We start from the raw sequence: 7,790 nt of genomic DNA on the forward strand, positions 1-7,790 counted from the left end.
GTGCCCTGCGACACCTTCCCCCCCTTTAACTCCAGCTCACCCAGCCAAGTCCTCATTCCTGTCCATGGTGCCTTCTATCACAGATCTCTCAGGCCCGGGTTCTCGTCCTTGGATCGTCTCAACCTGTAGTGGTGGAGGTTTTAAGGCGCCTCCTACCCGCCTTTTTACCCAAGGCGCACCATGTGGGATTTTCTGGGATTTGCCCTGCTGCAGGCAGTCCCCCCCACACTAGCTGACCTTGGTACATCACCTTCTTTGCTAGTCGAGACCCGGCCTACCCCCTGGGGGTCTTCTCTCTCTCCTTCCTCGGGGCCTTCCACTTTCTCTTCACACACCCCTGGATCCCTTCCTCCAGGCAAGCTGTACGTTCTCTTGTCTCTCTCTAGTTCCTTGGAGATCTTGGAGCCTTCCCCATATCTCCCACTGCCTCCTTAATGCCCTCTGGGCATATTCTTCTTTCCAAAATTCAGTCCTCCCCTGGATCGTGGATCTTCCTACCAACCCTTTGTAGATCGTGACATGAGCTACTCCCCCAACTTTCTCCTCAACGATGCTCCCCAGCCTCCCCCAGGTGACCTGCCTAGGGATGTTGTTTATAGACCCAAGGTCTTTTCTCAGGCCAGGATCCCCTTCCAGCTGGTCATATCCTCCTCCTTATCTCCTGTCCCTGGGCACCAGCTAATTCGATGGGCTCAACTGACTCCCCTCCTTCCCGACCTACCTTGGGCTCCGATTGCCCTCAGCATTGGGCCATTCAAGCAGTAGGCCTCACTTTCTGGTGGAACTTGTTCCTCCTTCCTTGTCACCTTTACATCCCCCAAGTCTACCCCCGTTAGTTGTTCCTGGGTGGGCCCTATGCTTTCTCTCTCAACTTGTAGTCGAGCCCATTCCTTTAGTTGTTGCCATAGCTGGCTCATCTCATTCATGCAACCCCTCTGCCACTGGTTCCATTTCTGGTCCCAACGTTCCAGGAGAGCTAACAGGGTCTATTCTCATAAGAAGCCCAGTTTCTCCTCTGGAGGACTCCCCTCCCTGATACTTTTCCAGTTGCCCTGGCCCAGCTTCCTCTTTAGGACCTTCTGGACTCTTGGCCCTGGGAAACTCCTCTGGCTGTTCCTTTGCTGCTCTTGGTACTATGTATTTGGCCAGTCTGTCTGCCTGGTGAGTTTCAAAGGATGGGACTTGTCCTACCAGCTGTTCTTTTCCTCCTTCTACCCTCTGTAACTGGTACATAACTCATGGTTTTCTTGCAGATCCTCTGAACCTTGCTCTCCGGGGAACTTTGCTGGCTCTGAATGGTGCAGCATCCTAGCCTGGGCAGGTTCTAGGAGAATCTCTACTCCCTTCAAAGCTTCCTTCAATACTTCTAGCTCTTGGTATTGCCCTTGGCGTTCTGCCTGGGCTGCCCCCACATATTCCGCTAGTTGATTCCCTAGTACCTCCAACCTTCCCTGCATTATGTCTGCAGTGGCTATGGTTTGAGGTCCTTGTTCTACTTCTACCCAGTTCGTCACCTTCTCTTCTGGCCCCTCAAACCTCCCCGGTCTTGTGTCTTTGCAACCATCTGGCCATTTTCCTCTCGCAGTATCCCATTTTCAGTTTCCAACCTCTGGATCTCTCTCTGTCTATTCTGCAGTTCCGTCTGTAACTGTTCCTTTCCCCGGTTCATCTCTACCTCCTTAGCCTGGCTATCTGCTAAGCGGGTTTCGAGTGATTGCACTTGATGCACCAACTCATCTCTTTCTCTCTCCACTTTCTGCAGTTGGGTGCATATCTCCTCCTTTTCTCTCTCTATGACCTTTAGATCTCCCTCCAAGGACAGCTGCTGCTTTTCCAACATCTCATAATTTACTTGGAACATCTTAATCCGTTCCACCTCCTGCAAAAACAGCTTACCCATCTCTGCTGCTTGTGCATCGCTTTCCTGCAGCTTGTCCCACATTTCCCGTGCCAAGTCTTCTGCCTGGCTACCTCTCTGTTGCCAACTCTCTAATTCCTCCTTTAGTTCCCTTATCCAGTCCTCCCTCTCTTGTGCTCGGCCCTCTGCATGGACTCTGAGTCATTTCTATCTCCAGCTCCCATTCTAACCGGGCTATTTCATGTTCCCGTTCTTCTCTTTCTCTTTGTTTGGCAAAGTAGCCAGGTCTCCAACCTCCCCTGCTCCTTGTTGGCATCATCCTTATGTCAGCCCTACCCTCACCAGGTCAGCCTCAGTTTTTTCTCTCAGCAATCCAGGCAATGGGTATAAACCCTTTGGACCAATCTATTGAGCCACAGTCCCACTGCCTGACTATTATTGTCCATCTGGAATTACAGACCCTGAGTTCGTTTTCACTCCTGCTTCAAACACACAGCCAAGCGGTTTCCCGGCCAATGCACCACTGTGGCAGGGCGCGCCCTAGAGGTGCCATGAACTCCCTTAGCGCCCCTTACCATGCCAAGCTGGTGTCAGTGCACCCTCACCATCTCGCCCGCCACATCTTTGATGTGAATATTGTTAAAGGGAGGCTGGCTTTTTTTAATCTTCTTTGGCACGGTGCCCTGAGATGTCCCAGTCTGTGCCCTGCTTTCAGGGACTCAGTGCACTAAAGCCTTAGGGGCTACACGTGGCTCCTATACCACACCCCAATACCACACCCCTATACCACACCCCAAGCCTCACAGGTGTACTAGATGTTGTCTGGTCAATTCCCTTCTCGGCACCCTCACAGACACTCTCAGGCTCACCTCACTGTCTGCCTGCACCCTCACAGGTGCTCCCTGGCTTCTCCCACGGTCGCCGCCTGTGCTGGGGGCTTGCCTCGCAATCCTGCCCACCCTGGGGCTGGGATTGATACACCCCTAAACGCTGTGCCCTCTCTGGCACTGGGTCTCCACGCTACCATGGGGCCTCCCCATGAGGCCTCCTCCAACCCCTTATAGCCTCACCTGGTCCTCCAGTTGACAAAACTACAAACAGAAACACTACCAGCAGCCAACCCAGCTCTAACGCAAACCTACACCTCCTGGCTAGAACATAAAGCTAAACCATATAGTCAGACCAATGTGTAATCCCTACCGGGAAAATCCTCCAACCCAGGCAGCAACCAGGAGAGGCTCAGGCAGTGTAGCTTCTCCTCACTCCCTACACTGGCCAAGCTCCCCCTTCCCTGGCAGCCAGAGGGAAACTGCCCTCCCAGCCTCAATCCTGGGCTTAAGAAGGGTCAAGCCCTGCCCCTTCCTGTCAGCTGGTATTCACTGGTTGTCTTGGCAACCGGAACCTGTGCTGCCCTGGTGACTGGCAGCTGAGCCTCCCCCTTCTCACCACTAGGGGTCTCTCCCAGGTCACTTCCATTTTAGGCGCAGGGTGCTTAAGCGCCCTGCGACAGGGGATCAAAAGAAGTTAGGCACCTGATTGCAGCCAAGGCTGAAAAGTCCCAAGCCTTGAAGTGGCTCATCTTGAGTGAGGCAGAAAAGCATAGAAAGTGGAAAGAGAAGTTGCACTTGATGCAGAAGGAGATGGATGCCTTGACACCAAGGTTAGTCGAAGTCCACACAGCCCAGACAACCAAGAAGTCAGACCTTGCACAACAGAGTGAAGAGTTAAAACACCTTGTAGTGACTATAGAGAAGCAACTGCAGGGTCGAGAAGACCGAGTAGAAGTGTTGCATGAGGAGGCAGAGGGCTGGCAACAGAAATACTCCCAATTGGAAGAGTCTGTATGAGCAGTACAGAGAGTCAGTCAAATACCAGATCCAATCAGCAGAGATGGAGAAAGTGATGTCAACAGAGATAGAGAAAGCCAATGAATGAATGAGAGAGTTGAAAATGCTTCAGGACAAGATGCTGGTCCTTGAAGCAGAGGCGAGAGGCAGAGTAGAGGATTGTGATGTGTTGCAGGCCCAAGTGCAAAAGGCAGAGGTTGAAAGGGAGAAACTTTAGGAAAAGATACAATCTATGAGGATCCTTTTGGAAGCAGATGAGGTGAGAAAGGCAGCCATATGTGTGGAAAGAAACCAACTACAGTCATGTGTACAAGCCAAAATAGAGCAGGACCTATCACTAGAGCAGGTGATCAAACAACTACAGGAGATAATGGACCAATTGACCACAAAAATTCAGGACACCCAGGAGAATGAGGCACAATCTGTACACTATTGAACCGCACTCACCAAGATGGAGGGGAAGCTGCAAACACTGCAGGAGACCTTAGGAGAAAGAGAACAGAGGTGCGAAGCCAGAGTGGCAGTGGCTGAAGAAGAACTTCAAAGGGCTTGCATCCAGAAGCAATCTTTGAAAGAAGTGATAGAGCCCTTGAGAAGGGAGCTGCAGGCTACAGAGCAGTTGAGACAACAAGTGGTTTCACTGGAAATACAATTACAGGAAACCCTTGCTATTCACGGGTTTGGCATTCACTGTTTCAAATATTCATTAATGCCAAACCTGCATTTTAAATACAGTTTATACACTTACAGGAGCTCCTCAGGAGCTCTACACTTGCTGCTGCTGGGCTCCCGCCACTGCCAGGCTCCCACCATCACCGCCAGAGCCGTGCTTCCCCCCACCCAGCCTCCGGGGGTACTGCGGTCATGAATGCAGTGCCTTATTTGTGAATTTCACCATTTGCAGGGGATTCAAGAATGTATCGCTCACAAAAGGCAAGGGTCATCTGTAACAGAATGCATACAAACAGCTTGAGCCAGCTGCCAGGATCACCTTCAGGAGACAGAGGTTTTGAAGGGGTCTTTGACCAAGGCTGAGAAACAGATAGAGGCTGTCAGGCTGGAATCCTTGAAGTCCCAGGAGAGTAGAGAATTACCAGTATGCTTGAGCCCAGGGAACCCAGGAGATGAGACAGGACCAACCCAGCAGCGGAAGAACACTGTGGCAAATAGATCCTTGGGTCTAGAATTCACACCCATATGGAAAGAGGTCCTGTTAGTGATGTTGGAGTGCCTGGGCCAAAAATGGGACAAGTTGGTAAGCTGGGAGAGCTCACCAACAGGCACGAGGTTGAGATATTGGCAGTGACATGCCATATCCAGCAATTAGAGGTGGAGTTGCTAAGGATCTCAGCTAAGCATAGGAAAGAATGTACTAGGACAAGAAGTGAAAGTAGTGATCAGTTTTACCAAGACTGCACCCGTAGGATGAAATACGCAGTGTCACAGGGGCACTTTGGGGCCCTGCGCCTAGGAAGAGATACAGGTATTGGTTGCTGGGGTAACAGTATTGTAGCAGCTGACCAGAAGGGGGCAGGGCCTGACCTATATAAACAGCCTAGGCTGAGGCCAAATGGGCAGTTCTCCTCTAGCAGCTGATGGAGTGGGAGTTCTGTAGGAGCATTGCAGTCTATAGATGACCAAGGGCCTGAAACAGCTCCTAGGTGAGGAGAAACCCCTGGGAGGGGTTTGAGTGAGGTTTAGCTAGAGGGCTAGAGCTTGTGTTTCATCCAGGAGGATTGGTTTTTGTGTTACAGCTGATTGGCTTATGGTTTTGCTTTAATATTAAACCAGAGGACCAGGTGAGGCTGTAGGGGTTGGAGGAGGCCTCATAGGAGCTCCCCAGTAGCGTGGGGTTCCTGGTGCCAAGAGAGGGCACAGTAGTCAGGGGTGTGCTGACTCCAGCCCTGAGAAGGGGCCCAGTTGATTGAGGGCCAGGTAAGGCTGAGGCCACCTGAGCTGTACAGAGCTAGAAGTCCCAAGGAGGGGATTTGGGGGCCAGGCATAGCTATGGCCACTAGAGCCCCAAGCAGGGAGGAGCACCAGAGTGGGCAATGGTAGGAAGCCCCAGGGAGGGCATATAAGAATAAGAGCCCAGAGGGGGTGGGACTATTGCGTTAAGCCCCAGAGAGGGTGAGGGTACACAGAAGGGCCCCACTGTAGGCCACAAGGTGAAGATAAGCCCGGAAGGTGTCCGTGAGGGCACGGGCAATAGGAACTGACTCAACAAGGTCCAGTGCATCTGAGAGGCTTGGGGTGTGGTATAAGGGGTGGTAGGAGCCACGCATAGCCCATAAGGCTGGGGTGCACCAAGTCACTCCATATAGAACAGGGGCCAAGATAAACAAGAGCACCGTGTCCAAGGTGACAAAAAGCAGCCTCCATTATAAACTTAGATAACATCAAAGACATGGCGGGCGAGAATGAGGGTGCTTGATCACTGACTTGGCACGGTAGGGTGCACCAGGAGAGATCGCAGCCACTCCTAAGACCCTGTGCCGTGACACCCAACACCAAGAGGCCAGAGAGCAACAGCAGGCCAACCCCAGGTACAACCTAGATTAGACAGGTGCTTAAAAAGGACAGTAGCACCCAAAGTCATAGCAGAAAAATAAGCCTATGGTAGAGACCCAAAGGTGAGAATTACAGGACAGATGACAGGTGAAACTTCAGAAAAGGTAAAACCATACCAGAAGAACAACCATAGGAAAGAGCTGCTAAGTACCATAGGGAAAGGCAGCATAAAGTGGAAAGGACCCCGAGGGGGAGTTGCAAAAGCGGGATCAATGAAGGAGACCCCAAGGAAAGAGACTTTCCCCACGTAAGAAGATGAGAGGCCCTTCATTGCTAGACATAACCAGGCAGGGGGCAGAAGCCTGGAGGGAGACCTTGGATATATGTCAGCAGGGATCTGGGTTTTCCGTTTACCACAGGAAAAAAGATTAAAATGCAGATTTCCCCCTTTACTGGAGGAAAATGCAGGTTTTTCATTTCAGCAGAGGAACCCATACGTTTTGTAACCTTACAATGAGCCTTGCAGGCAGAGTTCCAGCCTGCAAAGGGTTAAGAGGGAGTGGGAGGAGAGCAGTCAGGCAGGGGATGCCATGTCCATGTATATGCACATGGCTGCCAGGCAGCCTGGAGAGCAGCTCCCACAGGTAAGTGGCAGGGGGGGATTCAGGCCCCCATAGGGAGGGAGGAAGGGAGTTGGGCATGGCTGAGGCTGTGGCTGGGGCTGCTGCCGAGTCAGGCAGCTTGTGGGGCCACAATGGGCAGCCACAGGGCCCTGGGAGGGAGTGGGACAAGGCCATGGGTGGCTTATTTGGGGGGGCAGAGGGAGGGACTGCTTCTCCATCACTGCGCACACTCCCAGGTGGTCAGGGGATACCCATGCCCCCCAGATCTGTGCATGGGGTGGATGCATACTGCCCAGTGTAGGCTCTGGCTCCCACCCTACTGCCCTCCCCCAAGGGAGAGCCAGGTTCAACTCTGCTGCATCAGCCACCACCGCCTGCTGGGGCAGGGGGCTCTGAACCTGGATACTTGGCTTTATAGCCCTAGCAGCTAGGAGCCTCCTCTGGCAAGGCTGGGGGCACGGGGATTGTGGCTGTGGGGCAAGGGGCCCCAGCAGTGCTGGAGGAGCTTGGGAAGGAGTGAGAAGCATGACCAAGGGGCTGTGGAAGGGACTGAGGGGCACCAGCAGGGCAAGGGAGGCTGTGGCGGGGAGTGAAGGCCACAAACGGGGCCAAGGAAGCTGTGGGAGGGAAACCAGTATCCCTGTATGTCAGCAACCTCGCAGGTCCAGTTAAGTGGTGAACTGTAAAAACGGTATTTAAAGATAAAGTGGGGGGTGTTGCATATGTGAGATTGTATACTAGGGCTGGAGGGATACCTATGGCCTAAGGAAAAATCAAGTTATAGGGCAAAAACTGTGCCCAACAAGCCCTGAAAGTCAGTGGGAACTTGGAGGAAGACTTTGGGACATACAGGGAAGCATAGGGAGGCAAAAAGTTATAGAAATTTTCCATAGAAGGAGAGAGCAAGGGTGTACAAGCACCTGGTACAATCGGACCATGGGGAGAAAGAAA

Source organism: Crocodylus porosus, unplaced genomic scaffold, assembly GCF_001723895.1.
Source record: "Crocodylus porosus isolate Cpor-Errol unplaced genomic scaffold, CroPor_comp1, whole genome shotgun sequence".
Classification (NCBI taxonomy): domain Eukaryota; kingdom Metazoa; phylum Chordata; order Crocodylia; family Crocodylidae; genus Crocodylus; species Crocodylus porosus.